This window comes from Ambystoma mexicanum, chromosome 12 (genome assembly GCF_040938575.1).
Source record: "Ambystoma mexicanum isolate Mex_15411 chromosome 12, UKY_AmexF1_1, whole genome shotgun sequence".
Lineage (NCBI taxonomy): Eukaryota > Metazoa > Chordata > Amphibia > Caudata > Ambystomatidae > Ambystoma > Ambystoma mexicanum.
Genome location: NC_090936.1, coordinates 145368326 through 145393764, shown reverse-complemented (window position 1 = coordinate 145393764; position 25439 = coordinate 145368326).

The following is a 25439-nucleotide window of genomic DNA, read 5'->3' as shown; positions in this document are numbered from 1 at the left end:
TTTAAGGGAGGGTCCTGTTATATTTTTGCCTGGCATTATCTTGTCTACACACGGTGAAAAAACACTCCAGAAAAATGTGATTGCTATTCTTCATGAACCCCTAAATTAATGTATTTTACACCGGGAAGCCACCAACCTGCCAACTACATTGAGTGTGTGTGTCATGGTCTCGCCATTATCCTTGTACATTTCTGTATGTTTACACTGTCCCAAAGCACTCGTAGAGCTCGATACGTCACCAGCAAGTTGACCCTTAATTAAGCAAGGAGAGAAAGACAGAATCTACCCTTGATAGAGCAAGAAAAAATGGGCGACACGGGAGAGGAGAATGGAGTAGGGAGGGAGGGAAGGTGCAAACTCACAACTGAAACTTTCTTTAGAGCATTTGAGATGCACAAAACCCCATATTTCAACAACGTGATCCTATAAGTAGCTAACACTATTGGAACATCCAGATGACATATATAAATATACTATAACCAGCTACGAGGTAGAGCCATGGGGATGTGTTTTTCTCCATTTTACGCACATTTGACAATGGGGTGGTGTGAAAAGTCCATAGTTTGGGCAGAAAGAAATAGTCAATATACAAACCAGGTGGTCCTATGGCTTAGATTCATAGATGACTTGTTCATTCTTTGGAATGGCGATGAGAAAGATTGGCTCAACTTTGTAAATATTTTGAACATCAACGATCTGAAATTAAAATGTACAGAAACACATAGTCAGGAGTCAATAATTTTCCTGTATGTTTTTGGTAAAATCGGACAAAAATGAAATCATTGCCGAGTTGTACCGAAAACCAACGAGCTCAAACATGCCACTTCTTGCAAGTAGCAATCACCCGACATCATTAAAATGGAGTATACCATATGGGGAATTTGTGAGGATTCAGCATAACTGCTCAAGATTAGAATGTTTCGAGAAGGAATGCAAGTACACTGCAAACAACTTTGTAAAACAAAGATATCCAAAAGCAATATTATGGAGAGCTTATTTGAAAGCTCAAAACTTGAGTCGAACTACTTTACTTTCAACTAATCGAAAGCAGAAGAAACAGGAAAAGATAATGTAATCCGACTAATCGTCACATATGGTACTCACTCCAATGCTAAACCGAAGGATCTTACATCAACATTGGCATGCGTTATTACCAGACAAAATGTTGTCATCACATCTTGCGCAAAGAGTAAATATTACTTTCAGAAAATCTCCCTCCATAAAGGACTTACTTGTAAGCAGCTACATGCCCCCTATAACCAAAATTTCGAATACTACTGTCTGGCTCAACAATAATACCTGTGGCTTCTTTGAATGCACGAAGTGCAAGGCGTGTCAACATGCCTTAAACAAAAATTATGCACATCCGGTGCTAGGCCACAAGGTAGAACTAAAACAAGCATTACGTGCAATACGGAATTCATTGTATATGCTCACATGTGTTCTTGTGATCTCTGGTACATTGGTAGTACCATTGGCAAATTGAAACTTCGAATTTTAAAGCAAATGAGAGCCATCAAGAATTTCGATGCATCATATCCAATGGCGGTACACTTTCTAGATGTCCATGAGGGAAAAATTGAAAGTTTGACATTTTTTGGTCTGTATCATATTAAAGATAATCCTCGAGGAGGCAATCGAGAGCTTGAACTACGCGAAATGGAAACCAGGTTCATTTTAGATCTTGAAACCAAAAAGAGAAGGGGAAATAACCTTGATGAGGAACTGTACACATAAGTGGGAACCTAAGATGATGAAAGAATGTGAAATGTATATTAAGTGGTGTAAATGAAATGCATGCATTCGTTTGCTCCATGTCCTTATCCCAAAAAAGAATTGGCTATTTGCACAAAATATGGATTCGAACTAGTCAGCTGTTTTTCTCATGGAATGGTGTTTCACTTAAATAACTTTTTTTTATAAAACCTTTTAGTAGATTTTGATATTGGAAGATATGTTGTTAGATTGTGGTTTTTAGTCTTGCTTGAACAGTTGTCCTGTTTATATTGATTAATATTTTATTGAGACCGCAAATAAATACATATAATTAGTATTGCAAAGAGACATGTCTATGAGATCAGATAAGCACTATGCACTTTATTAACTAGTTAGGCCGGTCCATGTGATTGTTCCTGGCAAAAAGCTTGTCAAGTCAGCATTGTCTATTTTTGAAGCAATATAATGCAATTATTTATTTTATATATGTTGTTGAGGTCTTAAATATACAATACGACCTATGTAGGTGAATCAAATTATAGTGAATTATGTTACGGTAGGACCATGTTTAATAAACCATATTGTGTATTGAGGAGATAATCAATTCCGATTTCTGTCATTCGGTAATTTGTACTTCAGGAGAAAGGGAATGGTTTTAAGTCTAGACATCATACATTTTATCGTACTAAAAAGACAGTTATGCAGTAGATGCACTATGCATTTTCTCAAAGCCAATGGGTATTGCGGTAGCAAGTATATAACTGCACGTATTAAGATTTTCCAGTATGTTGGCCGTGTGTCCATTCTCTTTGCCAAAAAGTGCAAATATCCTTTGAGTTTACATATGATTCATTTGATGAACACTCTAATGGCAATTGTAAAGATATTGCACTAAGCATTTTAGAATGTGGGATATGATTATGGCAACTATAAACCGTATGCACTAAGCACTTTAGGAATGGCGGTATGGCTAATTTTGGTTTTAAATTTATGTTTCCGATTTGAGATTTAGTAAATTATTTATAATGTTATAATAATGGAGCACTTTGGCAAAAAATTCGAAAACATTCTGGAATTGCTTTTGGATTGATGTATGAATATTCCCTACTCTGAAAATATTCTTTACTCCTGACGTTCCGTATTTATAAACATATGTCTCAGGATGTAGGAACAAATGCAAAACCATATTATGGAAAGTCTTTACAAAATGGCCGACGTATTGTGCAATATTTTACTTAACAGCGAAAGCTACATATCACTGAAAGGGAAAGAGGACAACTGGAAAACGTTAACCATAGAGACTAAATGTTTGTATATTTATTGCCAGTGGTTGTTTTTACATTTGTATGTGAGCAAGCGGCTAGGACTCTGCGAAACACGTTGTACCGTGTTTTTCTCTCTTTTTTTACTACTTTTTGTCATCAAACAAGCTGGACACTCTGAGGACTTGCTAATTGTCTGGTTGGTTTTCTATATCTTGAGGAGTTACGTGCTGGCGTTTGTTCGGTTGGAGTGCAATCCTCTTGAGGAACCCATCAATGGTTTTCTGTTTCTTCAAATATATATATATATATTCAGTCACTGAAAAAACTTTGTTAAAGTGACAGTATGGTTAAGTTGCACTATTAAAAACCTATACAATTCAATGAAAAAACATTGTTAAAGGGACATTATGGTTAATTTGCACTAATAAAAACCTATTAAATTCAAAGAAAAAACTTTGTTAAACGAGCGTTATGGTTACAAGTAAAACTGAAAAACCTCAGAAATTCACCAGTTATGGTAAGCTAAGCAACCATTACTCGTAATATATATATATGTGTATCTCTGCATAGCTCTATGTGTATCTCTACATGTGTGTTGCTCTATATCTATCTCTTTGTGTATCTCTATTCCTATGTGTATCTGTATTTCTATGTGTATCTCTATGTGTATCTCTAGCTAAGTGCATCTCTATCTCTATAACTATCGCAGTCTATCTCTCTGTATATCTATCTCTGTGTATATCTCTATCTCTATGCATATATCTATCTCTGTTTATTTCTATCTCTATCTTTATCTCTGTGTATTCCTTTCTCTATCTCTGTGTATGTCTATCTCTATGTGTATGTATATCTCTATCGCTACCTGTATCTCTGTCTGTGTATTTCTAGCTCTGTAAATTTTTATCTATCTCTATGCATATCTCTATCTCTATGTTTATTTCTATCTATATGTGTATCCCTATCTTTACCTCTGTGTGTTTATATCTTCTGTGTGTATCTATATCTCTATGTGTATCTCTACCTTTATCTCTATGTGTATTGCTATCTCTCTATCTGTTACTATCTATGACTAAAGGTTTGAGAGCCCCTCGCATGATAAGGTAAAGGGGCAAATAAACTGATCTGTTGGATGGTGCCCCTCATGAGCATCTACTACTATCACGTTTTATCTCCATATGCTGCACCAGAGGGGAAATATCAAATTGCATATCAGTCGGGACTTACCATTGGGGACAGTCCAGAATGCGAATACCCGGTAATACTCATCTAAACTAAAGTGCCACCAGCAACCCCAGGCATGTCTATGCCTTGTTGAGCATCAGCAGTGAGGCATGGCACAGGTGCAGAGCCTCTCTAGGCACAGAGAGCAAGCGGTCCACATCTGGATTTCCCTTACTAAATTATGCTGAAACCCCACATTTTTCTTTTACACTTTCCAAAGGTGTGGAGGCCCTATGATTAAGCCAGCTACTTGTTTTCATCCATGGGGACTATTCAAATATTGTTTTTGGAATGAGGAAAGGTTTTTGCACTCATGGATCAGGTTTGAGAGGCGCCAAGACTCCCACAAATGAGCATGGTTAAAAGCTTTGGAAACCTCTATCTGGCATCTGCCACAACTATCATGAAGATTCTTGGTTGGCTCGACTGGCAGAGATCTCTGCTTGGACCCCATTTGATGAGAGAAACTGGGATATCCACCGACAGAGATGTCCGCCAATAAGTTACCAGAGCAGATATCCTTCACTGAGGCTCGTAAGCACTGTGGAGCCGCACGCATAAAAATGAATGAAACGCAGACTTCCCAGCCTTAGAAGTACCTGCAGGTAGTTCAATAGAAACTGAATGTATGTAAATCCATGCGTTGGAACTAACAGAGAGTGAGCCAGCGTGAGGAACCACAGAACAAAAGGAGAGGGACGATCACGGAGAGCGGTGAGCATGGAAAGTGTTGTGCATGGACCGAAGAGCAGAGCGCAGGTAGAGGGTCAGAGGGCAAGGCTGAGATGAATGTCCACTCAAGATGACCTCCAGTGTAAAAAGAGCGGTGTTCTGTATCCCTGGAACCCACAGTGACAGATGCAGGAGTTGAGGTGCTGCATCCATGATAGAACTGAGAAATGTTGCATAATGAGCTGGAAGCTATCTCCCTGGAAGACACAGTGTCAAATACATAGCAAAGCTGTAGTGCTCTATCTCTAATGGAACTTTGCAATGTGGCATAATGAGCTGGACGCTATATCCCTAGTAGACACATTGCCAGATACATAGCATGGCTGTGGTGCTCTATCTCTGTTGTAACTTTGCAATGTGGCATAATGAGCTGTGCACTATATCCCTGGGAGGCACAGTGCCAGATACATAGTAAAGCTGTTGTGCTCTATCTCTGATGGGACTGTGCAATGTGGCATAATCAGCTGGGTGCTATATCCCTGGAAGGCACAGTGCCAGATACATAGCAAAGCTGTGGTGCTATTTCTTTGATGGAACTGTGCAATGTGGCATAATGAGCTCTGCGCTATATCCCTGCAAGGCACAGTGCCAGATACATGGCAAAGCTGTGGTTCTCTATCTCTGATGGGACTGTGAAATGTGGCATGCATAATGACCTGGGTGCTATATCCCTGGAAGACGCAGTGCCAGATACATAGCAAAGCTGTGGTGCTCTATCTCTAATGGAACTTTGCAATGTGGCATAATGAGCTGGGCGCTATATCTCTGGAAGACACAGTGCCAGATACATAGCAAAGCTGTGGTGCTCTACTCCGATGGAACTGTGTAATGTGGCATAATGAGCTCTGCACTATATCCCTGGAAGGCACAGTGCAAGATACATGGCAAAGCTGTGGTGCTCTATCTCCGATGGAACTGTGAAATTTGGCATAATGAGCTGGGTGTTATATCCTTGGAAGACACAGTTCCAGATACATAGCAAAGCTGTGGTGCTCTATCTCCGATGGAACTGTGCAATGTGGCATAATGACCTGGGTGCTATATCCCTGGAAGGCACAGTGCCAGATACATAGCAAAGCTGTGGTGCTCTATCTCTGATGGAACTGTGCAATGTGGCATAATGAGCTCTGCACTATATCCCTGGAAGACACAGTGCCAGATACATAGCAAAGCTGTGGTATTCTATCACTGATGGAACTGTGCAGTGCAGCATAATGAGCTGGGCGCTATATCCCTGGAAGGCATAGTGCCAGAAACATAGCAAAGCTGTGGTGCTCTTTCTCTGATGGAACTGTGCAGTGTGCCATAATGAGCTCAGCGCTATATCCTTGAAAGGCACAGTGTCAGATACATAGCAAAGCTTTGGTGCTCTATCTCTGAAGGAACTGTGAAATGTGGCATAATGAGCTGGGTGCTATACCGCTGGAAGACACAGTGCCAGATACATAGCAAAACTGTGGTGCTCTTTCTCTGATGGAACTGAAAAATGTGGCATATTGAGCGGGGCGCTATATTCCTGGAAGGCACAGTGCCAGATACATAGCAAAGCTGTAGTGCTCTATCTCTGATGGAACTTTGCAGTGTGGCATAATGAGTTGGGCTCTTTATCACTGGAAGACCCAGTGCCAGATACTTAGCAAAGCTGTGGCACTCTATTTCTGATGGAACTGTGCAATGTGGCATCATGAGCTTGGCGATATATCCCTGGAAGACACAGTGCCACATACATAGCAAAGCTGTGGTGCTCTAGCTATGATGGAACTGTGCAATGTGGCATACTAAGCTGGGCACTATATGCCTGGAAGGCACAGTGCCAGATAGATAGAAAAGCTTTGGTGCTCTACATTTGATGGAACTGTGCAATGTGGTATAATGAGCTGGCGCTATATCCCTGGAAGGCACAGTGCCAGATACATAGCAAAGGTGTAGTGCTCTATCTCTGATGGAACTGTGAAATGTGGCATACTGAGCTAGCTGCTATATCCCTGGAAGGCACAGTGCCAGATATAGCAAAGCTGTAGTGTTCTATCACTGATGGAACTGTGAAATGTGGCATACTGAGTGGGCGCTATATCCCTAGATGGCACAGTACCACATACATGGCAAAGCTGTAGTGCTCTATATCTGTTGGCACTGTGAAATGTGGCATAATGAGCTGGGCACTATATCTCTGAAACACACAGTGCCAGATAAATAGCAAAGGTGTAGTGCTCTATCTCTGATGGAACTGTGAAATGTGGCATAATGAGCTGGGCGCTATATCCCTGGAAGGCACAGTGCCAGATACATAGCAAAGCTGTAGTGCTCTATCTCTGATTGAACTGTGAAATGTGGCATACTGCATGGACGCTATATCCCTGGAAGGCACAGTACCAGATACATAGCAAAGCTCTAGTGCTCTATCTCTGATGGGACTGAGAAATGTGGCATAATGGGTTAGCAGCTATATCCCTGAAAGGCACAGTACCAGATGCATAGCAAGGCAGTGGTGCTCTATCTCTGATGGAACTGTGCAATGTGGCATACTAAGCTGGGCACTATATGCCTGGAAGGCACATTGCCATATACATAGTAAAGCTTTGGTGCTCTATCTCTGATGGAACTGTGCAATGTGGCATAATGAGCTGGGCGCTATATCCCTGGAAGACACAGTGCCAGATACATAGCAACGCTGTGGTGCTCTGTTTCTGATGGAACTGTGCAATGTGGCATAATGAGCTGGCGCTATGTCCCTGGAAGGCACAGTGCCAGATACACAGCAAAGCTGTGGTGCTCTATCTCTGATGGAACTATGCAATATGGCATAATGAGCTGGGTGCTATATCCCTGGAAGGCACAGTGTCAGATACACATCAAAGCTGTAGTGCTCTATCTCTGATTGAACTGTGAAATGTGGCATACTGCGTGGGCGCTATATCCCTGGAAGGCACAGTGCCAGATGCATAGCAAAGCTGTGGTGCTCTATCTTGGATGGAACTGTGCAATGTGGCATACTAAGCTGGGCGCTATATGCATGGAAGGCACATTGCCAGATACATCGTAAAGCTGTGGTGCTCTATCTATGATGGAACTTTGCAATGTGGCATAATGAGCTGGGCGCTATATCCCTGCAAGACACATTGCCTGATACTTAGCACAGCTGTGGTGCTTAACTCTGATTGAACTGTGCAATTTGGCATAATGAGCGGGGCGCTATATCCCTGGAAGACGCTGTGCCAGATTCATAGCAAAGCTGTGGTGCTCTATCTCTGATGGAACTGTGCAATGTGGCATAATGAGCTGGGCACTATATCCCTGGAAGGCACAGTGCCAGATTCACAGCCAAGCTGTAGTGCTCTATCTCTGATGGAACTGTGAAATGAGGCATACTGAGCAGAGCAACATATACCTGGATTACATGGAAAGCTGTGTGCGATATCCGTGGAGACAAAGTGTGAGGTTTAGACTAAGTAGAGTGTCTTCCTAGAAACACTGTGTGATAAGCTACATAGTCAGCAGAGAACAATGTAGCCCTCAGTGGCATTGTGATAGTGGCACTGTGTGAGCAGTTGGTTAGTGAGGTGGGCACTCTATCCCTGGATGCTAATTCAAGAGGCATGCTGGGCGTTATATCCCTGAGAAGTCAAGAAGGATTCTGCGAACTGGATGCGTGAGTCTGAAAAGCAAAGAAACGTGCTGGTAGCTCTATGTTTGAGACTGGTTCAGAACCATGCTGCTATATCCCAGAGACGGAGGGCCGAGCTATTGGTTGCAGAACCCTTCTGGGAGGGGGTATTTCCTAGCATGAATACTTTCCCTAAGGCCGGTGAACCTAGCACAACAACAAAAACAATACTGTGTACTGTATCCTCTATTGATAGCGAAGCTACCATGCATCTGGATCCTCGAGAGGAGGGCTATTCTTGGGGCCCTTTTAGTTCCCAACTTGGGGTGATGTTGCTCGGGAAAGTGATGCATATGTTATGTTATTGGGCATCTGTACAGGGCCTTTCACCATATGGTATGGTCTCAACGCACGCTGTTGGTTGAACGCACTCGAGGACCGTAGTCCAGGTCAGTGGAAATAGAGTAGTAAATAGCGCGTGTGTGCACTGTGTGTGTGTGTGCAGCTAGGCTGCATTTTACGCGGCGGGTAGCTGCCTTCTAATGCTAGAAGCATTGTGCAGGTTGAGACAAGCAGTATGCATGCAGCTAGGGCGAATTGTCATGGGGGTAGCTGCATTCTAGCGGATGTGGTGCTTGTGCAGCTAACCCGAATTGTCATGGGGGTAGCTGCATTCTAGCGGAGGTGGTGCTCGTGTGACAGATTGTGTGTGCAGCTAGGCCGCATTCTAGCAGAGGTGGTGCTCGTGTGAGAGATTATGTGTGCAGCTAGGCCAAATGGTCATGGGGTAGCTGTATTCTGGCGCAGGTGGTGCTCGTGTGAGAGATTATGTGTGCAGCTTGGCTGAATGGTCATGGGGGTAGCTGCATTCTGGCAGAGGTGGTTCTCATGGGAGAGATTATGTGTGCAGCTAGGCCGAATTGTCATGGGGGGTAGCTGTATTCTAGCAGAGGTGGTGCTCATTTGAGAGATTATGTGTGTAGCTAGGCAGAATGGTCATGGGGGTAGCTGCATTCTGGTGGAGGCGGTGATTGTGGGAGAGATTATGTGTGCAGCTAGGCCGAATTGTCGCGGCCCACACCATCAGCACCATTGTGGACATGATACATGACGACATCGTCAGCCTCATTGAAATACGCACTGCCATCCCCCGCTACTAAAGGTGGTGTCTGTGCTCCACTTCCTGACCACAGGCACCTATCAGCACACAGTGGACCAGCTGCATGGTATATCAGAACCACTCTTTTCACGCATGCTGACCCAAGTGCTGGAAGCCCGCTTGAAGCACGCTATCACCCACATATCGCTTCCACGGACTGCCGAGGAGCTTGCCGACACTAAAGTAGGCTTCCATGCACTGGCAGGCATGCCCAATTGGGTTGGTGCCCTCGACTGCCCCCATGTCGAATTGGTAGTCCCTCTTGCCATAGAGGTGGTGTACCGCAATCGCAAGCAATACCACTCCATCAATGTGCAGATGGTATGTGACTCCAGCAAGATCATCACACATTGTTGTGCCGATATCCCGGATCCACACATGATGCCATGGTGCTGCGTAACTCCATGCTACTCCGTCACATGGAGCGACATGCTGGACGACGTGCCTGGCTGCTTGGTGAGTTGCCTGACTGGCCTATGGCAGTGGATCAGGGTTGTGATGTGGGGGGATGCATACTAAACCTGGGTGGGAATGGGGGGATGCATACTCCATCTGGGTGGGAATGGGGGGATGCATGGGGGGAATGCATGAGGGGGATGCATACTCCACCTGTGTAGGAATGGGGGGATGCATACTCCACCTGTGTGGGAATGGGGGGCATGCATACTCCACCTGTGTGGGAATGGGCGGTGAGTGGACAATGCACTCAGAGCTAAACACTCAGAGCTACACACATAGTCTCTCACACGAGCACCACCTCTGCCAGAATGAAGCTACCTCGATGACCATTCGACCTAGATGCACACATAATCTCTCACACGAGCACCACCTACGCCAGAATGCAGCTTCTCCCATGACCATTCGGCCTAGCTGCACACATAATCTCTCAAACAAGCACCACCTTCGTTAGAATGCAGCTACCCCCATGACCATTCGGCCTAGCTGCACACATAATCTCTCCCACAAGCACCACCTCCGCCAGAATGCAGCTACCACATGACCATTCGGCCTAGCTGCTCACATGGGGCCTCATTACGAGCATGGAGGTAATGAAAATAGGAGGGCGGAATGGTATTACCGGCATCGTTAACGGGTCTGGGCTATTACGATCCGACAACCCACCAATACCGCCACCGCCCGTACCGTGCCCCTTCATACCGGCATGCGTGCATACACGTGCCCCTTCGCGGAGGAAATACCGGGATGTCGGTAATAGGTGGACATCACAAGTTACGCGGGCATGCACTTACCGACATCCCGAAGGCGGTAGATAGGTCATGGGGTAGCTGCATTCTAGCAGACGTGGTGCTTGTGTGAGAGATTATGTGTGTGGCTAGGCTGAACGGTCATGGGGGGAGCTGCATTCTAGCAGAGGTGGTGCTCGTGTGAGAGATTATGTATGCAGCTAGGCTGAATTGTCATGGGGGCTAGCTGCATTCTAGTGGATGTGGTGCTCGTCTGAGAGATTATGTGTGCAGCTAGGCCGAATTGCCATGGGGGTTAGCTGCATTCTAGCAGACGTGGTGCTCGTCTGAGAGATTATGTGTGCAGCTATGCCGAATTGTCATGGGGATAGATGCATTGAGAGATTATGTGTGCAGCTAGGTCGTATTGCAGGGGTGTTGCTAGCTCTAGAAAAGATCTAAGCTAATGTTGGGACTGTCGGAACTGGGGGCTAGCTAGCCTTTCGACTGTAGCCCCTGAGCTTCTATCTAGGGCTACAACCAAAAGACCCAGGGCTATAGCGCCCCTAGCCCCTACCTAGCAACGACTCTGTGTCTACAGTCGCAATCGCTAGATGGGTTAAGCCAAAATGTTCCGAAGAGCGTGGTGTCTGTTCCTGAAAGTGGCTTTCACTTGTTTCACACAAATCTGTCCATGCACTGGATGTTTCTATACTAGAAGAACATGCACGTTTGACAATATTATTTTGCTTTCTGAATTCCACTTGTAAATGTTATGTTTGAAGTCAATTTAAAGGAGAGTTCCGGGACTTTTTTTTTATTGTCCCTACGGTTCGGCCATGTGTTTTTAAGCATAACTCGGTAGATCGTGGAAAACTTTCCTATGGACCTTACCCGACTTTTCGTCCATTAACGCACTCGAAATCAGCCGCCATTTTATGATAATCCTATCACTTGCCGCATCGCCCTGGCTCACCTGCGTTTGCGGCACTAAATCAAATCCCCCGTCCCCGAGGCTGACATCAGCAGACGCGTACCGCCCATTTCCCAACGCCAAAGCACGTTTCGTGTCAACAATCGCTGCGCCTCAGCTAATGAAGTGTCGCCATGGAAACGGCAGGACGCCTCTTTCCTCAATAAGTATAAACACACCGTTTCACAACACACAGCAGCAGATTTTCGATTCCATTACTCTCGCTGTGTTACTTTGAGTATTCTGTGACTCGTTTCTGTGCTCTGGTCAGCTACCTTCGTTGATTGTAGCCCGTGTGAACAGATACCAGTACCACCGCTATAAATTATTTTACTTTCTTTACCACACAATGGCTACAATAATGCCGTATATGTACGAGCCCGAGTACACCGAGGAAGAACTACTGGAAAGGCAAGCACGCGAAAACGATGGGGATTCGGACGGCAGTTGGGAGGACCAGTCAACGGATGAAGAGCCTGGACCATGTCGCATGGACGGCGTCTCCACCTGGTGCACGTGCAATCGTTGCGAGCTAATGCCAACTGAGGAGGAGAACTGCTGCTGCCGTGAAAATTCCGGGTGCTTGGCCTACATTTCGGAAGGCGAGCCAAGTCCGCAATGCATCACCGAGCTGCCAGAGTTCAGGGAAGCCTGCCTCTCACGGACAGTGTTGAGGATGATGATGGTGCTTATGCACGAACTTTGCGGCACTGTTCGTCCGCGTAATCCGAGTAACGAGTAAGTATACTCTGGTTGTGATGTCAGTGATGCCACTACTATTTCATGGTCGTCTCCCACATATAAAACTACATCTACATATCATTCGAATGCATGTAAATTGGTTCCATGTTGTGCATTTTCTAGATAGAATTTTTTTCAAAGCAGAATGACATTTTTGTACCTGAATCGACAGTGATAAGAAAGTTGTCATTTTAATACAGTTTGCATCTTTCATTTTCACAGGTGGTACAGGCTGGTGGCCTATCGTTGCTTCACTTGGTGGCTTCACGGGAGGCTCGGACACCGCGTTCGGAGAGTAATACCTGCCTGTGCGGTACTTGCCATTAGACAACATTTCCCCAGCGACAGTGGACAATAACGCGGCTTTTCCCGGGATGTGCTGCAACCGCAACTTTACAATGTGTAATGTTTATTATTTATGTTCAATTGAAATTAAGATCTAAAATAAAACCCAACATATATTTTAACAATGGTTGTTTTGATTTTTTAAATGAATCTAGTGTGTCTCCATTGAATAGTCTTCCTGTGCCTTGTCTTGTCACACCACATGTCTCCGGCCAGCATCCTCCCTCACGCTGGCCGCCCACCTTCAATCCACATAACCGTTGAACCCATATGCAGCAGACATACATATGTTATTTTGCGGGTTGGCATCAAGCCTCCCGGCCTTGCCTCCTCCCCCAAAAATACTTACCACACCACTTTGTTCAGGGTCTCCAGGGTGAACTGCACCCATATATTCTCCTGGGAGGCTGAGGTATTTATAAACTCACCCCCCTGCCTTCCATGTACTAGATCCTGCAGCCTGCCTCTTACATGCAGTTAGATGGCCTCTCCTTGGTGAGGCCCTACGGCAAACGAGTCTTGTCTGCACGACCACCGCCCGCACCGGGGTACTTGCGCTGGCAAGTGGAGCTGTCAGGGAGCGATAAAGGCCAAGAGGTGCCAAAGACCATGTACACTTCAAAGTGGTCTATAGAGCATGGGTTGTTGTTCCCATGTCTACCGCCAGACCCCGTGTCTCCTGCCAAGCATCTCCCCTCACGCTGGACGGCCCCCTGCAATCCACATAAGTGTGTCTCCATTCACGAGTCTTCCTGTGTCTTGTCTGCACGACCACCGCCCCAATGCACCCCCCGCCCTATCAAAGGCAGTTCGCACCGGGGTACTTGCGCTGGCAAGTGGAGCTGTCAGGGAGCGATAAAGGCCAAGAGGTGCCAAAGACCATGTAAACTTCAAAGTGGTCTATAGAGCATGGGTTGTTGTTCCCATGTCTACCGCCAGACCCTGTGTCTCCTGCCAAGCATCTCCCCTCACGCTGGACGGCCCCCTGCAATCCACATAAGTGTGTCTCCATTCACGAGTCTTCCTGTGTCTTGTCTGCATGACCACCGCCCCAATCCACCCCCCGCCCTATCAAAGGCAGTTCGCACCGGGGTACTTGCGCTGGCAAGTGGAGCTGTCAGGGAGCGATAAAGGCCAAGAGGTGCCAAAGACCATGTACACTTCAAAGTGGTCTATAGAGCATGGGTTGTTGTTCCCATGTCTACCGCCAGACCCTGTGTCTCCTGCCAAGCATCTCCCCACACGTCATTCATTCACAAACACACCCCTGTTTCGAATTCTTTATAACCCACTTCATATTTCTAATGAGAACTTCTTTGCGCTTTGCTAGTCAACCCGTGAAGGTGCTGGTTGTCTGCTCTTCGTCTCTGTGAACTTCCGTGACCACTTTGAGCAAACTCATCAGTTTGCAACCTGTGAACTGCTCCCTGTTCTACGACAAGAAACTACTCTGATCCCTGCATCTAACTGTTTGCTCGTCAAGGTAAGGCCATGTACCATACTCATTTTGCGTCCAATTTCTTTTCGTTCAAGACAGTACATGCAAGGAACTAGTCACATGTTCTGAGTTTAGTCAAATTATTTTTGTATTTTTTTAAAGTTATTCAAATACTTATCCGCCTGTGAATACCGTGTATAGTTCCAAAAACCAAAACATACCTTGCATTGAACCTTTTATGTATTTAATTTTTTAACACATTGGTATTCATAGAGAATTGTTGATCTTTACTTTTCAGAACTTTCCACAATGCCTGCCTGTTCCATTGGCGGTTGTCCTTCGAAGACCCATAATAAATCTGAAGGTACTATAATGCATGTTTTCCCTAAGACAATAGATCAGATAAGAGAATGGGTCCGATATTGCGGATATCCACACTCTGAGCTTGAAAGTAGAGTCCTAGAAGTCTTTGCGGACAAGAGGGGTGATCGATACCGCATCTGCAGCAGGCACTTTACCTCTGACATGTACTCCACATCATTGCTAATAAAGAAGAACACACCGCGAGCGAGGCGAAAATTGCTCTCAACCGCTATTCCCACTCTATTCGTCCACATCCCTCCACTGGTGAGTCAAGTTTACGTATTTATCTCTCGGCCTTGCGGTAGTGTGTAGCATTAGCTAACAATAATTTCCCCATTTATGTATCCACTCAATATGAAGGCGGAAGATTCTCCATCCGTGTCGTTATTGCAGTCATCAGCCACTTCAAGCGCCTATCGGGTAATATTACTTGGCTATTCTGCCACTGACTTGTTTTAGGCATGTAAATCAATAGTTTTAATTTATCGTGTAATTATTTTACCTAATGGTACACCCTTGTACTCGTCCTCTAGTCTTTGTTTTCAGTTATAATTATTGTTATCCAAAATAATTCAAGTACTGTCTTTCAGGGAGATGCTGAGGAGTCCAACGTATTGACGACTACCGTTGATGTCACTCAGATGCTCGAGGTACGTTTCAGGACAGTTCCATCGATGGAGATCATCAGATCTTGCATTCTTGTAGCGTGATTGTTACACACAATGTTTCTTTCGTTTTTAGCCATTGATATGTCCTTCTGTCGTCGCCCTCCTATGTGTCTTCTTTTTTCAATATTGTGTTCATTACTAATGAAAGTCCTATGTTTCAGGGAGTCGATGGAGCATTAGTCCAAGAAGAAGGGGGAGCGTGCAGTTACGGGTCGGCGCAACAGCTTGCAGAAGTGTGCACCGCAGTTACATCGTCCCTTGATGTTCTTATGCATTTCGAGGTATGGATACTGACAGCTCGATCAAGCGAGATCATATGACGTGATTACATCCGCTATACTTCCTTCTTTATTAACGCAAGTACTATGTTTCAGGGAGATGACGGAGCTTCTTCTACAAGAACATCACCCCTAGTAGTTGATGCAGATTTCTGGGTGGTGACACTTCCAACGATCGAGCAAATCGAATCATATTTAGATATCCATTATTTATTTTAGACAACTGATCATTTGTGCAGGTCTATTTAGATGAGCTGTTCACGCCTGCACAAACTTTCTGTTCTTTTTATCAAAATAGAAAACCATACTAATGCAATTACTGTGTTTCAGGGAGTCACTGAAGCATCATCTTCAATAATATCATCAATGGAAGTCTATGAGGAGCCCGAGGTATGGATCTTGACAGTTCCATCTAACTAGATCAACAATGCGTGAATAATTGTCGTTTGAATGTTCTACACAAAGCGTTCATTCGTGTTTTGCTATTGAGATGTACGTGGGTATTGGTCCCCAAGTACATTTTGTGTTTTCGATATTATTATACATACTAATGAAAGTTCTATGTTTCAGGGAGTCCATGGAGCGTCAGTGCGTGATGGATGTGCTTATCAGGAAAACATAGTCGTTGCAGCGCAAGAGGAAGTGGAGACATGCACACACGAGTCGGAGCAACAGCGTCCTGATGTTGAAGTTCGAGGCAAGAAAGTTTCAAAGAAAAGAAAGCAAAAGAAGGTTAGTGTCCTGGTCACTATATTATGTTGTTTTTCACTGTTAATAGTTCAATACTGTAAATTGTGTTTAAACTGAACACCCCTTTTCCAATCTGTCCTCTAGTTGCGAGTGGGTGTACGAACTAGATCTACACAGACAGTGAAGCGAACGAGAGATGTTGCTTGTCAAACCTTTTGGCAGGGACTTGAGACTGGAGAAGCATCGTGCCAATGGGAAGAATATGAAGTGATTGACAACGGAGCTATACCACCACCAGCCATTGATAGTGAATGTCCTCCTGGTAGTTCGGATGCAGTCGGAGATCAATTCACAGAATCCACACCCGCAAAAACTAAGACGGCGAGAAAGTTGAAGAAATTGTTTTATTCACCCATCGCCGGAGAAGGAACAGATGTTGCAATGGAAGAGAATGAAGTAGACGACAATGAAACACCATCAATATCACTGAACATAGCGGAAGACGATATCAGAGATTCTACCTTTCATGTGAGTGACATGTCCTCAACGTTACAGGCCGAACCAGCTGGGATGCAGAGTGACAGTATAAGGAAAGAGGCCAAATTCATTGTATTCGATAGTTGTTTGATTGATATTATTATTCAGATTAAATGTGGGCATTTGGTAGGTGGGGAAGTATGTGGGGAGCCATTGATTAATGTGACTCGTGCAATTCGAGGCACTAACCTTAAAATACATGCCACCTGTACAAAATATCATCCTTTCACATGGTCTGCACAACCTATGCTGGGACAACTGCCAGCAGGCAATCTACTTTGTGCAGCGGCTGCACTTTTTAGTGGTTCAAGTTTTAAAAAATTAGAGTCTTTCTTTCAGTTTGTGGGAATCCATTTCATTGCGAAAACTCAGTTCTACAAATACCAAACCGATTATCTATTTCCAGCCATTAGCGAAGCTTGGAGAATGGAAAAAATGTCTATTGATAGTACATTCGCGGGCAAACGGTTCAGGCTAGCCGGTGATGGACAGTGCGACAGCCCGGGATTTTCAGCCAAGTACTGCACCTACCACTTTCAGGACATGGAAAGTAAGAAAATTGTGAGTTCGGTGGTCGTGCAGGTGTCACAAAGTACATCCTCAGTGGCCATGGAGAAAGTTGGCTTTGTAGCATCATTGCAAGAACTACAATCGCGGGGAATGGTGATCGACCTGATAGCCACGGACAGACACGTTTCAATTGCCAAGACAATGAGAGAACAGTACAAAAATATAAATCACCAATTTGACGTTTGGCATCTTGCAAAATCAATCAATAAAAAATTGTCGGCTGCAGGTAAAAAAAAAGAATTGCAAGGTATTTCACAGTGGTCCAAGTCAATCAGCAACCATCTTTGGTGGAGCTCAAAAACATGTGGAGGGTCGTTGGAAATTCTACTGGAAAAATGGCGGTCAGTAATGCCACACTGTACAAATGTTCACCGATGGAACACGAACCAACATTTCCACAATTGTGAACATGGCCATTTGTCCACAGAGGAGGCACGGAAGAAGAAGTGGTTGATTCCTTCATCACCCACTCACAAAGCCATTGAAAAGATTGTATTTGATAAAACTATAACAAAAGCTTTGAGGGGACTCACGGAATTCTGCCACACAGGAGATTTGGAGGTGTTCCACAATATGTGCCTAAAGTACAGGCCAAAACGATTGCATTTTGGCATGGAGGGCATGATAAATCGGACTCTTTTAGCGGTCTTGGCACATAACCATAATGTTGGCCGTCAACAAAGTAGGACGACCGGAACTTTAGGGACGCTTCGCTACAATAAGGCCTTCACTAAAAGAAGTAAACAATGGGTGATCAAACCAGTGTTTGAGGATATGCAATATGAGTTTATTGAGAAACTTATTGTTGACGTCCTAGATAGGCACATAAATGGAGTTGTGAACGAACCTGTGCAGGGGACAACTGCATTGCCACCCAACATTGCATCTGTTCCATGTCCACCTAAAGAAGAACTCATTGAGAAATACACATCACGGTTTAAATGATTGTAATTTGATTGTCTGTTCTCTCAAGTCTCTTCATGTCGCAGGCCCATTGAATATGTGTATCTATGTATTGTGTAAATAAAAGTGATTGCTCAGTGTACATGCAATGTGTCTCTCCACCCTTGTTCATTTGCGCATTAAATTAAACCAAACAGTAATATAAATCATTTTTCAATAAATATAGAATCTCTCCGTATTTATGGTTCTGTGTGGCTGCAAAGCACGCAGACAAAATGCAAAGATGGAGTGTAAATTTCAAGTCCTGTGAGAATGCCTTACACTGAATGTAGCTAACTTGGAATGTGTGCTCGTTCGAAGTGAAGGTCAGCTGCTTTGATTTTTTCTCGGGTGCCAGAATGGCCCACGACTCAGAATAAGGTTCTATTGTATTTTGACCTTGACAGGCCTGGACCACGTAAGAAACGATAATGAATATAATTTCAGAAACGAAAGCCATTTCATGTTCGTTCATTAGAAGAAATAACGTCGGCATAGAAGGAGTGGTATTTCGGGGCTGCCCTACGCACAGACGCAATGGAAAATGCAAATATAATGTAAGTAACTCTTTAGATGAGTTTATACCGCAATTTAATTACTATACAGTTGCTTTAAAGACGGGTTAAGTTGTACTTGTTCGTTCTATGTGGCATGTTGTTTTGTACCGCGCACTATCTTGGGGAGAACCGTCTACTTGGCCCCCTTCCCGCCCCTACCTGCAAGGCTAAAAACCTCGGGGTCATCTTCGACTCCACACTCTCCTTCTCTCCTCATATATCTGACGTCTCTAAGAAGTCACACTACCAGCTGCACCTCCTCAGAGGTATTCTTCCCTTCCTCTCCTTCCCCCAGAAGCTCACTGTCTCCCGAGCCCTGGTTCTCTCTAGGCTGGACTACTGTAACAGCCTCTATCTTAATCTGCCTGCCTCCACTCTCCGCCCTCTGCAACTTATCCAGAACAGAACTGCGAGACTTGTCCTTGGCCTCAAGCGGGCCCTTTTTATTTATTATTTATTATTTATTATTTTATTACGCTACTTACCTTGTACTGCACTTCCCCCCCACCTCCTCTCCTTGCACTTTCTCCTTTTCCCCTTACCTCTGCACTTGCGCGATCTGAATGACACCTGGCCTAGTAGGATCGTTTGTCTGTCTTCCCCTTGTTCCCCTCCCTCCCTGCCTCGTCGCGCCTTGAAACACTTGTGTATAGGCGCGTTACAAATACCATATCATATCATATCATACTTTTACGGAAGCACCTCAAAACCTTTGCTTCTGCTTTCTCTCTCCCTCTCCCCTGCTACAACTGGTCCACTGTCTGCGATCTCGGTCCTGGGCCCTTCCACTCTCCACCTGCACTCCCTGTCAACCCCTGCACTGGGGGACTGTCTCAGTATCCTACAGCCCCCCTTGACGTTTAAAACCCAGTTGCACTGTCCTAGCTATGAAATAATTTCCAGACCTAATATATAAAATGAATAATTTTAATAAAGATCTGATGGTGAGACTAATTTCCTTTTTTTATGTTTTTCAAATAGATACATCGTCCATTATTGTCTGTGTCACGAGTACCAGACACCGGCGGATGGCTTCTATAATCGCCAGTTGCTTCTCCGCGTGAACAACGTTAGCACCCTGACCATTTTGTGGGACGATCGCCAAGTACAAGTATGCCCTTACGCGGTACTAATGGCTAGATGCAACATACAGACCGTTGTGGTGCCCTAGTGCCTCGTTGTTGGAATAGCCATGCGATTATCAGTGCGACCGAAGAGCTTATTTTATCGTAAACCAACACCATGTCTACTGCACACGAACATCGCTTGCCTCAAGACGAAATATTTTGGATCGAGAGCAAATAAAAATTCATTTATCTAAGACCCTGTGTACAGCAAAGGAACATCGTGTGCCTCGAAACGAACTTTTCGGAACGTGAACAAATAAAAATGCAAATCGCTGAATATTCTCAAAACATATGCAGACCGATTCATGGAATAAATGTGCGCCGAAAATCCCGGCGCAGAGGGGCCAATGCGTGCGCTGCGCCGAAAATCAGCGCAAAGCGCAGGGAAACCAGCGCACGTCGATTCATGGAAGTCCCTGCGCAAGAAAAGCAGAGGACGTGCGCGGAAATAACGCGCGGCGCAGGCCGGCGCACAGGTCAACCAACGTCGTGCGCCACGGCCACTGCGCCATCACTCCGAGCGCAGCGCACAGCTCTAAAGTAGGCGGAACACAGGGCGGGACACTCGGAATGGGGAATAAAATGGGGCACAACACTCGGAATGGGGAAGAATGTGGGCGGCACGGGGAAAGTTCAGGAGGCAAGTGCGCGGAACGCCCACACGCTCGCATACAACACGTATTCATGGAATAGAATAGGGCAAAAAAGCGCACGCTCAAAGCAGCGCACAGGCACAAACAGGCACAAACACGATCGCCACAAGAAAGCAGGCGGTAGCGTGTCTGCGCCTGCAAGAAATGTGCGCTAAAAGGCGCGCCAACAAATAGCACCTATATACAGACATGACCAATGTACAATACTGTTGCCCTCCTGGACAAATGACGTACAAAGGGGTACCCACAAACACAGACACGCGCAGAGAGAAAAAATAAACGTGTGCGTGCATACCGGGGTGCGCGTTAAGTTCCACACGCGATATGGGCTGGGCGGGTACGTGGATTGCAGGGGTGCGCGGGAAGTTCCACACGCGATATGGCAGGGAACGTGGATTCGAGGGGTGCGCGGGAAGTTGCACACGCGAAATGGGTGGGTACGTGGATTTCAGGGGCGCGCGGGAAGTCCCACACGCGATATGGCAGGGAACGTGGATTCGAGGGGTGCGCGGGAAGTTGCACACGCGAAATGGCCGGGTACGTGGATTTCAGGGGCGCGCGGGAAGTCCCACACGCGATATGGCAGGGAACGTGGATTCGAGGGGTGCGCGGGAAGTTGCACACGCGAAATGGCCGGGTACGTGGATTTCAGGGGCGCGCGGGAAGTCCCACACGCGATATGGCAGGGAACGTGGATTCGAGGGGTGCGCGGGAAGTTGCACACGCGAAATGGCCGGGTACGTGGATTGCAGGAGTGCGCGGGAAGTTGCACACGCGATATGGCCGGGTACGTGGTTTTCAGGGGCGCGCGGGAAGTTCCACACGCGATATGGCCGGGTACGTGGATTTCTGGGGCGCGCGGGAAGTTCCACACGCGATATGGCAGGGAACGTGGATTCGAGGGGTGCGCGGGAAGTTGCACACGCGAAATGGCCGGGTACGTGGTTTTCAGGGGCGCGCAGGAAGTTCCACACGCGATATGGCCGGGTACGTGGATTTCTGGGGCGCGCGGGAAGTTCCACACGCGATATGGCAGGGAACGTGGATTCGAGGGGTGCGCGGGAAGTTGCACACGCGAAATGGCCGGGTACGTGGTTTTCAGGGGCGCGCGGGAAGTTCCACACGCGATATGGCCGGGTACGTGGATTGCAGGAGTGCGCTGGAAGTTGCACACGCGAAATGGCCGGGTACGTGGTTTTCTGGGGCGCGCGGGAATTTCCACACGCGATATGGCAGGGAACGTGGATTTGAGGGGTGCGCGGGAAGTTGCACACGCGAAATGGCCGGGTACGTGGTTTTCAGGGGCGCGCGGGAAGTTCCACACGCGATATGGCCGGGTACGTGGATTTCTGGGGCGCGCGGGAAGTTCCACACGCGATATGGCAGGGAACGTGGATTCGAGGGGTGCGCGGGAAGTTGCACACGCGAAATGGCCGGGTACGTGGTTTTCAGGGGCGCGCGGGAAGTTCCACACGCGATATGGCCGGGTACGTGGATTGCAGGAGTGCGCTGGAAGTTGCACACGCGAAATGGCCGGGTACGTGGATTTCTGGGGCGCGCGGGAAGTTCCACACGCGATATGGCAGGGAACGTGGATTTGAGGGGTGAGCGGGAAGTTGCACACGCGATTTGGCTGTGAGCTCCCAGGCATTACCTGTACACCCTCCACGGCCCCTGCAGGCAGCACACACCACAGGGAACTACCCTGCACACCTGCTCATGTCTCCCACCACCCCCACCCCCAGCACTGTGGGCAACCTGCCAGCAGGCCCCCACCCATGGCCAACCCATGTCTCCCACCACCCCCACCCCCAGCACTGTGGGGAACCTGCCAGCAGGCCCCCACCCATGGCCAACCCATGTCTCCCACCACCCCCACCCCCAGCACTGTGGGGAACCTGCCAGCAGGCCCCCACCCATGGCCAACCCATGTCTCCCACCACCCCCACCCCCAGCACTGTGGGCAACCTGCCAGCAGGCCCCCACCCATGGCCAACCCATGTCTCCCACCACCCCCACCCCCAGCACTGTGGGGAACCTGCCAGCAGGCCCCCACCCATGGCCAACCCATGTCTCCCACCACCCCCACCCCCAGCACTGTGGGCAACCTGCCAGCAGGCCCCCACCCATGGCCAACCCATGTCTCCCACCACCCCCACCCCCAGCACTGTGGGGAACCTGCCAGCAGGCCCCCACCCATGGCCAACCCATGTCTCCCACCACCCCCACCCCCAGCACTGTGGGCAACCTGCCAGCAGGCCCCCACCCATGGCCAACCCATGTCTCCCACCACCCCCACCCCCAGCACTGTGGGGAACCTGCCAGCAGGCCCCCACCCATGGCCAACCCATGTCTCCCACCACCCCCACCCCTAGCACTGTGGGGAACCTGCCAGCAGGCCCCCACCCATGGCCAACCCATGTCTCCCACCACCCCCACCCCCAGCACTGTGGGGAACCTGCCACCAGGCCCCCACCCATGTCCCCCTGGCCCCTGGTCCTGACGATACACAATAATGGCAGTAATGACCAGCATACCCAGCACAAACACCCAGGCAAGGATTGCATGCACCCACATAGTGAATGCAATCACATGACACAACCCCAAAGGCAAGTAAGCAAAAGAACACATGTCCGCCACACACACATACACAATGGGTGCAAGTCAATGTCAAAACCCATATCATGGCATGTAAGAAACCAAAGAAAAAATGACACAAGTGTAAGATAATATCAAAATGTATTAAAAAATAAAAATAAAGTAAACTCTGACAACTATCTGGTAAAGCAAATAAAAGGTCCATGTCCGGGAACAAAAATGAGAAACCAAAAAACAAAGGATAGAAAAATGAATAGATTTTGTCCAAAGTAAACACATGTAGAATGAAATGAAAGATAAACCATTACGACATGGTGTGACCAATATGAAAGTTAAAAAATTTATCTCACAAAAAATAACTATATTTACAGGATTGTTCAAGGGTCCATGAGCCCAACACCACAAATTAAACCTAATACTAACTATTTAAAAAAATATGTACAAAGAAGTGGCCATTGTCCAAGCGGTCCAAAAAAAAAAATTAAATAAAGGAAACCTAGCACTAACTAACTAAAAAACTATATACAAAGGCAGCGGGCTAGTCCTGCGGCTCACTTGGTGATGCTGGCCAGGGCATCCTCGAACTCCACGTCAATGTCCTGGAGGCGGGACTCAGTCCTGGCCCCGAGGTCTCGCAGGGACAACCCCATGTGCTCTCCAAATTCCCTGCGAGCCTCCTCGAGGCACTCAGCCCGCCTCAATGCCTGATGCATGGAGATCTCCGCCCTGGCCATGGCGAGCCGCTCCTCTTCCGCCCGCTGCCGCTCCGCACCTATCCGCTGGCCAAACTCCTCCCACACGGAACACACCGCCATGCCAGGGTTGCCCTGCCCTCCGGCCGATGCCTGCCCCTCCGATCTTGATGGCCCTGAGCCATGATGCCTCCCACGTCGAGCCCGCTGCTGCCTGCGACGCCACTGCCTCTGCCAGCACGACGGCATCCAGGCTGATGGTAACCACCGACGCCGTCGTGCACGTGCCCTGCCCGATGATGCCGGCACATCTTCCATCTGCTGGGGTCCACTTGCTGTGTCGTCCACCCCTGCTGGACCTCCGACTCCCAACTGTGGCAGGGATGGGATCCCCACCGAGCTGGCTGCATTGGTCGGGGCAGGTCCACAGGGGGCCATGGTGGCATCTGGGCCGGAAGACGGCAAGGAGAACGACTGGTGGATAGCCTGCACAGAGGAGGAGAGGGCCGTCAGATTGGCCAACACATGCAGGAACCCCCCGAACATGGCCGATCCCAATTGGGCCACGTCGGCACGGTGCACTTCGTGATGACGTGCGTGCTCCTCCCGGGAAGCACGCACGGCATCACGAATCACAGCCGTGCGCATCGCGACCCCAATCAGGACCTGCTCCACGCGGCCAGGGGTTCCCACGGCCGCAGGTGGAGGGGAGTCAGTTGACATGGACATCCCCTCTACCTGCGGACGGGCCTGGGACGGGGCATCCCTGCTGGTGCATGGTGGTGCACTCACAGGGTCAGGGACAGCGACATGCACAGGCCCCTCCACGGTGACCTGTGCTGCCTCCTGCCCCTGGCCCTGGACTGCACCACTTGCACCAGCAGGGATGCTCCCACCAGGGCCCATGTGTGCACCAGTGTCGGCCTCCTCCTCCTCTGTGCAAACCACCAACCTGGATGGCTCCTCACCGTCTCCCGCCGTAGCAGGCCCCTGTGGGGGCTCACCCACCCCTTCCGCTGCAGCCGTGGGGGCATCCCCGCCGCCTTGCTCCACAGCGCCGTCTCCGCCCTCTTCTTCACTAGCCGCTGCGTAGAGGGAGACAAAGAACACAAGCATCAGGCTACTGTACAATGGTCCCCTAGACAGGAAGCAATAGCAGATGAGCACCCCTGTCAAAGTACACTTCCATCATGTCCCTCCACAACACATGGGTCAGTCCAGGCAAAACACACACAGTAACAGGCATGGTGCATGCCATGCACATTTCCATGCATGTCCAATTGACTCTTGAAACATTCAATGAAATGTAACTCACATGCATCATGGCTCATGCATATCACATGCACACACTACACCTCAGTCACATCCATCTGGCCACAATCACAC